Source organism: Musa acuminata, unplaced genomic scaffold (genome assembly GCF_036884655.1).
Source record: "Musa acuminata AAA Group cultivar baxijiao unplaced genomic scaffold, Cavendish_Baxijiao_AAA HiC_scaffold_1001, whole genome shotgun sequence".
Taxonomy (NCBI): domain Eukaryota; kingdom Viridiplantae; phylum Streptophyta; class Magnoliopsida; order Zingiberales; family Musaceae; genus Musa; species Musa acuminata.
Window position 1 is genome coordinate 25001 of NW_027021217.1, and position 6474 is coordinate 31474.

A 6474-nucleotide genomic window follows, 5' to 3' on the forward strand; every position below is an offset into this window, starting at 1 on the left:
CTTTCGTATATAGCAGGGACGGTGCTGCCTCTCGCTTCGCTCGCTGTCCGCCGCTCGCCGCTCGCTCGCGCAGCCAAAAATGGCCAGTTTTGGCCCGTTTTTGGGCCGTTTTGGCCAGTTTTTGGCCTGTTCTTGCATTGCGCGGTGACCGTCGAGAGCGGAGCAAAACGTCAGCCATCTCAGCACCCTGGAACCCCCCGGGTGGCACAGGGCTGGATGGGGCTTTCGTATAGCAGGGACGGTGCTGCCTCTCGCTTCGCTCGCTGTCCGCCGCTCGCCGCTCGCTCGTGCAGCCAAAAATGGCCAGTTTTGGCCCGTTTTTGGGCCGTTTTGGCCAGTTTTTGGCCTGTTCTTGCATTGCGCGGTGACCGTCGAGAGCGGAGCAAAACGTCAGCCATCTCAGCACCCTGGAACCCCCCGGGTGGCACAGGGCTGGATGGGGCTTTCGTATAGCAGGGACGGTGCTGCCTCTCGCTTCGCTCGCTGTCCGCCGCTCGCCGCTCGCTCGTGCAGCCAAAAATGGCCAGTTTTGGCCCGTTTTTGGGCCGTTTTGGCCAGTTTTTGGCCTGTTCTTGCATTGCGCGGTGACCGTCGAGAGCGGAGCAAAACGTCAGCCATCTCAGCACCCTGGAACCCCCCGGGTGGCACAGGGCTGGATGGGGCTTTCGTATAGCAGGGACGGTGCTGCCTCTCGCTTCGCTCGCTGTCCGCCGCTCGCCGCTCGCTCGTGCAGCCAAAAATGGCCAGTTTTGGCCCGTTTTTGGGCCGTTTTGGCCAGTTTTTGGCCTGTTCTTGCATTGCGCGGTGACCGTCGAGAGCGGAGCAAAACGTCAGCCATCTCAGCACCCTGGAACCCCCCGGGTGGCACAGGGCTGGATGGGGCTTTCGTATAGCAGGGACGGTGCTGCCTCTCGCTTCGCTCGCTGTCCGCCGCTCGCCGCTCGCTCGTGCAGCCAAAAATGGCCAGTTTTGGCCCGTTTTTGGGCCGTTTTGGCCAGTTTTTGGCCTGTTCTTGCATTGCGCGGTGACCGTCGAGAGCGGAGCAAAACGTCAGCCATCTCAGCACCCTGGAACCCCCCGGGTGGCACAGGGCTGGATGGGGCTTTCGTATAGCAGGGACGGTGCTGCCTCTCGCTTCGCTCGCTGTCCGCCGCTCGCCGCTCGCTCGTGCAGCCAAAAATGGCCAGTTTTGGCCCGTTTTTGGGCCGTTTTGGCCAGTTTTTGGCCTGTTCTTGCATTGCGCGGTGACCGTCGAGAGCGGAGCAAAACGTCAGCCATCTCAGCACCCTGGAACCCCCCGGGTGGCACAGGGCTGGATGGGGCTTTCGTATAGCAGGGACGGTGCTGCCTCTCGCTTCGCTCGCTGTCCGCCGCTCGCCGCTCGCTCGTGCAGCCAAAAATGGCCAGTTTTGGCCCGTTTTTGGGCCGTTTTGGCCAGTTTTTGGCCTGTTCTTGCATTGCGCGGTGACCGTCGAGAGCGGAGCAAAACGTCAGCCATCTCAGCACCCTGGAACCCCCCGGGTGGCACAGGGCTGGATGGGGCTTTCGTATAGCAGGGACGGTGCTGCCTCTCGCTTCGCTCGCTGTCCGCCGCTCGCCGCTCGCTCGTGCAGCCAAAAATGGCCAGTTTTGGCCCGTTTTTGGGCCGTTTTGGCCAGTTTTTGGCCTGTTCTTGCATTGCGCGGTGACCGTCGAGAGCGGAGCAAAACGTCAGCCATCTCAGCACCCTGGAACCCCCCGGGTGGCACAGGGCTGGATGGGGCTTTCGTATAGCAGGGACGGTGCTGCCTCTCGCTTCGCTCGCTGTCCGCCGCTCGCCGCTCGCTCGTGCAGCCAAAAATGGCCAGTTTTGGCCCGTTTTTGGGCCGTTTTGGCCAGTTTTTGGCCTGTTCTTGCATTGCGCGGTGACCGTCGAGAGCGGAGCAAAACGTCAGCCATCTCAGCACCCTGGAACCCCCCGGGTGGCACAGGGCTGGATGGGGCTTTCGTATAGCAGGGACGGTGCTGCCTCTCGCTTCGCTCGCTGTCCGCCGCTCGCCGCTCGCTCGCGCAGCCAAAAATGGCCAGTTTTGGCCCGTTTTTGGGCCGTTTTGGCCAGTTTTTGGCCTGTTCTTGCATTGCGCGGTGACCGTCGAGAGCGGAGCAAAACGTCAGCCATCTCAGCACCCTGGAACCCCCCGGGTGGCACAGGGCTGGATGGGGCTTTCGTATAGCAGGGACGGTGCTGCCTCTCGCTTCGCTCGCTGTCCGCCGCTCGCCGCTCGCTCGTGCAGCCAAAAATGGCCAGTTTTGGCCCGTTTTTGGGCCGTTTTGGCCAGTTTTTGGCCTGTTCTTGCATTGCGCGGTGACCGTCGAGAGCGGAGCAAAACGTCAGCCATCTCAGCACCCTGGAACCCCCCGGGTGGCACAGGGCTGGATGGGGCTTTCGTATAGCAGGGACGGTGCTGCCTCTCGCTTCGCTCGCTGTCCGCCGCTCGCCGCTCGCTCGTGCAGCCAAAAATGGCCAGTTTTGGCCCGTTTTTGGGCCGTTTTGGCCAGTTTTTGGCCTGTTCTTGCATTGCGCGGTGACCGTCGAGAGCGGAGCAAAACGTCAGCCATCTCAGCACCCTGGAACCCCCCGGGTGGCACAGGGCTGGATGGGGCTTTCGTATAGCAGGGACGGTGCTGCCTCTCGCTTCGCTCGCTGTCCGCCGCTCGCCGCTCGCTCGTGCAGCCAAAAATGGCCAGTTTTGGCCCGTTTTTGGGCCGTTTTGGCCAGTTTTTGGCCTGTTCTTGCATTGCGCGGTGACCGTCGAGAGCGGAGCAAAACGTCAGCCATCTCAGCACCCTGGAACCCCCCGGGTGGCACAGGGCTGGATGGGGCTTTCGTATAGCAGGGACGGTGCTGCCTCTCGCTTCGCTCGCTGTCCGCCGCTCGCCGCTCGCTCGCGCAGCCAAAAATGGCCAGTTTTGGCCCGTTTTTGGGCCGTTTTGGCCAGTTTTTGGCCTGTTCTTGCATTGCGCGGTGACCGTCGAGAGCGGAGCAAAACGTCAGCCATCTCAGCACCCTGGAACCCCCCGGGTGGCACAGGGCTGGATGGGGCTTTCGTATAGCAGGGACGGTGCTGCCTCTCGCTTCGCTCGCTGTCCGCCGCTCGCCGCTCGCTCGTGCAGCCAAAAATGGCCAGTTTTGGCCCGTTTTTGGGCCGTTTTGGCCAGTTTTTGGCCTGTTCTTGCATTGCGCGGTGACCGTCGAGAGCGGAGCAAAACGTCAGCCATCTCAGCACCCTGGAACCCCCCGGGTGGCACAGGGCTGGATGGGGCTTTCGTATAGCAGGGACGGTGCTGCCTCTCGCTTCGCTCGCTGTCCGCCGCTCGCCGCTCGCTCGTGCAGCCAAAAATGGCCAGTTTTGGCCCGTTTTTGGGCCGTTTTGGCCAGTTTTTGGCCTGTTCTTGCATTGCGCGGTGACCGTCGAGAGCGGAGCAAAACGTCAGCCATCTCAGCACCCTGGAACCCCCCGGGTGGCACAGGGCTGGATGGGGCTTTCGTATAGCAGGGACGGTGCTGCCTCTCGCCTTCGCTCGCTGTCCGCCGCTCGCCGCTCGCTCGTGCAGCCAAAAATGGCCCAGTTTTGGCCCGTTTTTGGGCCGTTTTGGCCAGTTTTTGGCCTGTTCTTGCATTGCGCGGTGACCGTCGAGAGCGGAGCAAAACGTCAGCCATCTCAGCACCCTGGAACCCCCCGGGTGGCACAGGGCTGGATGGGGGCTTTCGTATAGCAGGGACGGTGCTGCCTCTCGCTTCGCTCGCTGTCCGCCGCTCGCCGCTCGCTCGCGCAGCCAAAAATGGCCAGTTTTGGCCCGTTTTTGGGCCGTTTTGGCCAGTTTTTGGCCTGTTCTTGCATTGCGCGGTGACCGTCGAGAGCGGAGCAAAACGTCAGCCATCTCAGCACCCTGGAACCCCCGGGTGGCACAGGGCTGGATGGGGCTTTCGGTATAGCAGGGACGGTGCTGCCTCTCGCTTCGCTCGCTGTCCGCCGCTCGCCGCTCGCGCAGCCAAAAATGGCCAGTTTTGGCCCGTTTTTGGGCCGTTTTGGCCAGTTTTTGGCCTGTTCTTGCATTGCGCGGTGACCGTCGAGAGCGGAGCAAAACGTCAGCCATCTCAGCACCCTGGAACCCCCGGGTGGCACAGGGCTGGATGGGGCTTTCGTATAGCAGGGACGGTGCTGCCTCTCGCTTCGCTCGCTGTTCGCCGCTCGCCGCTCGCTCGCGCAGCCAAAAATGGCCAGTTTTGGCCCGTTTTTGGTCTGTTTTGGCCAGTTTTTGGCCTGTTCTTGCGTGGTGCGGTGACCGTCGTGAGCGGAGCAAAACGTCAGCCATCTCAGCACCCTGGAACCCCCCGGGTGGCACAGGGCTGGATGGGGCTTTCGTATAGCAGGGACGGTGCTGCCTCTCGCTTCGCTCGCTGTTCGCCGCTCGCCGCTCGCTCGCGCAGCCAAAAATGGCCAGTTTTGGCCCGTTTTTGGGCTGTTTTGGCCTGTTTTTGGGCTGTTCTTGTGTGGCGCGGTGACCGTCGTGAGCGGAGCAAAATGTCAGCCATCTCAGCACCCTGGAACCCCCCCGGGTGGCACAGGGCTGGATGGGCTTTCGTATAGCAGGGACGGTGCTGGCCTCGCGCTTCGCTCGCTGTTCGCCGCTCTCCGCTCGCTCGCGCAGCAAAAAAATGGCCAGTTTTGGCCCGTTTTTGGGCTGTTTTGGCCAGTTTTTTGGCCTGTTCTTGCGTGCCCGGCGACCGTCGTGAGCGGAGCAAAACGTCAGCCATCTCAGCACCCTGGAACCCCCCGGGTGGCACAGGGCTGGATGGGGCTTTCGTATAGCAGGGACGGTGCTGCCTCTCGCTTCGCTCGCTGTCCGCCGCTCGCTGCTCGCTCGCGCAGCCAAAAATGGCCAGTTTTGGCCCGTTTTTGGGCTGTTTTGGCCTGTTTTTGGGCTGTTCTTGTGTGCCGCGGCGACCGTCCGTGAGCGGAGCAAAATGTCAGCCATCTCAGCACCCTGGAACCCCCCGGGTGGCACAGGGCTGGATGGGGCTTTCGTATAGCAGGGACGGTGCTGCCTCTCGCTTCGCTCGCTGTCCGCCGCTCGCCGCTCGCTCGCGCAGCCAAAAATGGCCAGTTTTTGGCCCGTTTTTGGGCCGTTTTGGCCAGTTTTTGGCCTGTTCTTGCGTTGCGCGGTGACCGTCGAGAGCGGAGGCAAAACGTCAGCCATCTCAGCACCCTGGAACCCCCCGGGTGGCACAGGGCTGGATGGGGCTTTCGTATAGCAGGGACGGTGCTGCCTCTCGCTTCGCTCGCTGTCCGCCGCTCGCCGCTCGCTCGCGCAGCCAAAAATGGCCAGTTTTGGCCCGTTTTTTGGGCCGTTTTGGCCAGTTTTTGGCCTGTTCTTGCGTTGCGCGGTGACCGTCGAGAGCGGAGCAAACGTCAGCCATCTCAGCACCCTGGAACCCCCCGGGTGGCACAGGGCTGGATGGGGCTTTCGTATAGCAGGGACGGTGCTGCCTCTCGCTTCGCTCGCTGTCCGCCGCTCGCCGCTCGCTCGCGCAGACCAAAAATGGCCAGTTCTTGGCCCGGTTTTTGGGCCGTTTTGGCCAGTTTTTGGCCTGTTCTTGCTTTGCGCGGTGACCGTCGAGAGTGGAGCAAAACGTCAGCCATCTCAGCACCCTGGAACCCCCCAGGTGGCACAGGGCTGGATGGGGCTTTTGTATAGCAGGGATGGTGCTGCCTCTCGCTTCGCTCGCTGTCCGCATCTCGTCGCTTGCTCGCGCAGCCAAAAAATGGCCTGTTTTGGCCCGTTTTTTGGCTGTTTTTGCCTGTTCTTTCTGGGCCATTTTTGCTTCGCTTGAAATCTTCTTCTTCCTTGTGTGGCCAATAATGCCTTGCTTTGTACTTCTTCGTGCACGGCGGTGTCTTGTCGTCGATTGCCCTTGTTGATCGGCCACTTGAGTCTTTGTTACTCGTGGTTGGCGACGGGCTGTCGATGGGGTGACTGTGTCGGCATGTGAGCGGTGATAGATTTGTATGCCGCGGTGGGCTCCCTGCTATTGTGCAGTTGACCACCGACGTTGCAAGTCTCTTCAATGACACTCTGTTTGAACGGAGATGCGTGTGTTGCCTGTACAATCTATCTAGTTCCTTTGGAAATAGACATTGTTTACCCTCGCTTATCACTTCTCATGTCCTATATGAATGAGAAGTGTCGATGTCGTGCACCTTGTGTGTCCTCGAACGATGGCATATCTCAGACCTCTCGTCTCGAGTGGCTCCAGTGTTCACGTGAGTGCTCTTGGATGCAGTGGATAAGAATGTACCATGGGTCTTTGGACTCTTGGCACATGATTGGTTGGCTTTCTTAGTCGCCCTTCGACGGATGACGGCCTTCCCATCGTTGCCCCCCTTTCCCTTGTGGTAATGGGTCGGCATGTTGGGCTTGGCGTCGTAGAGG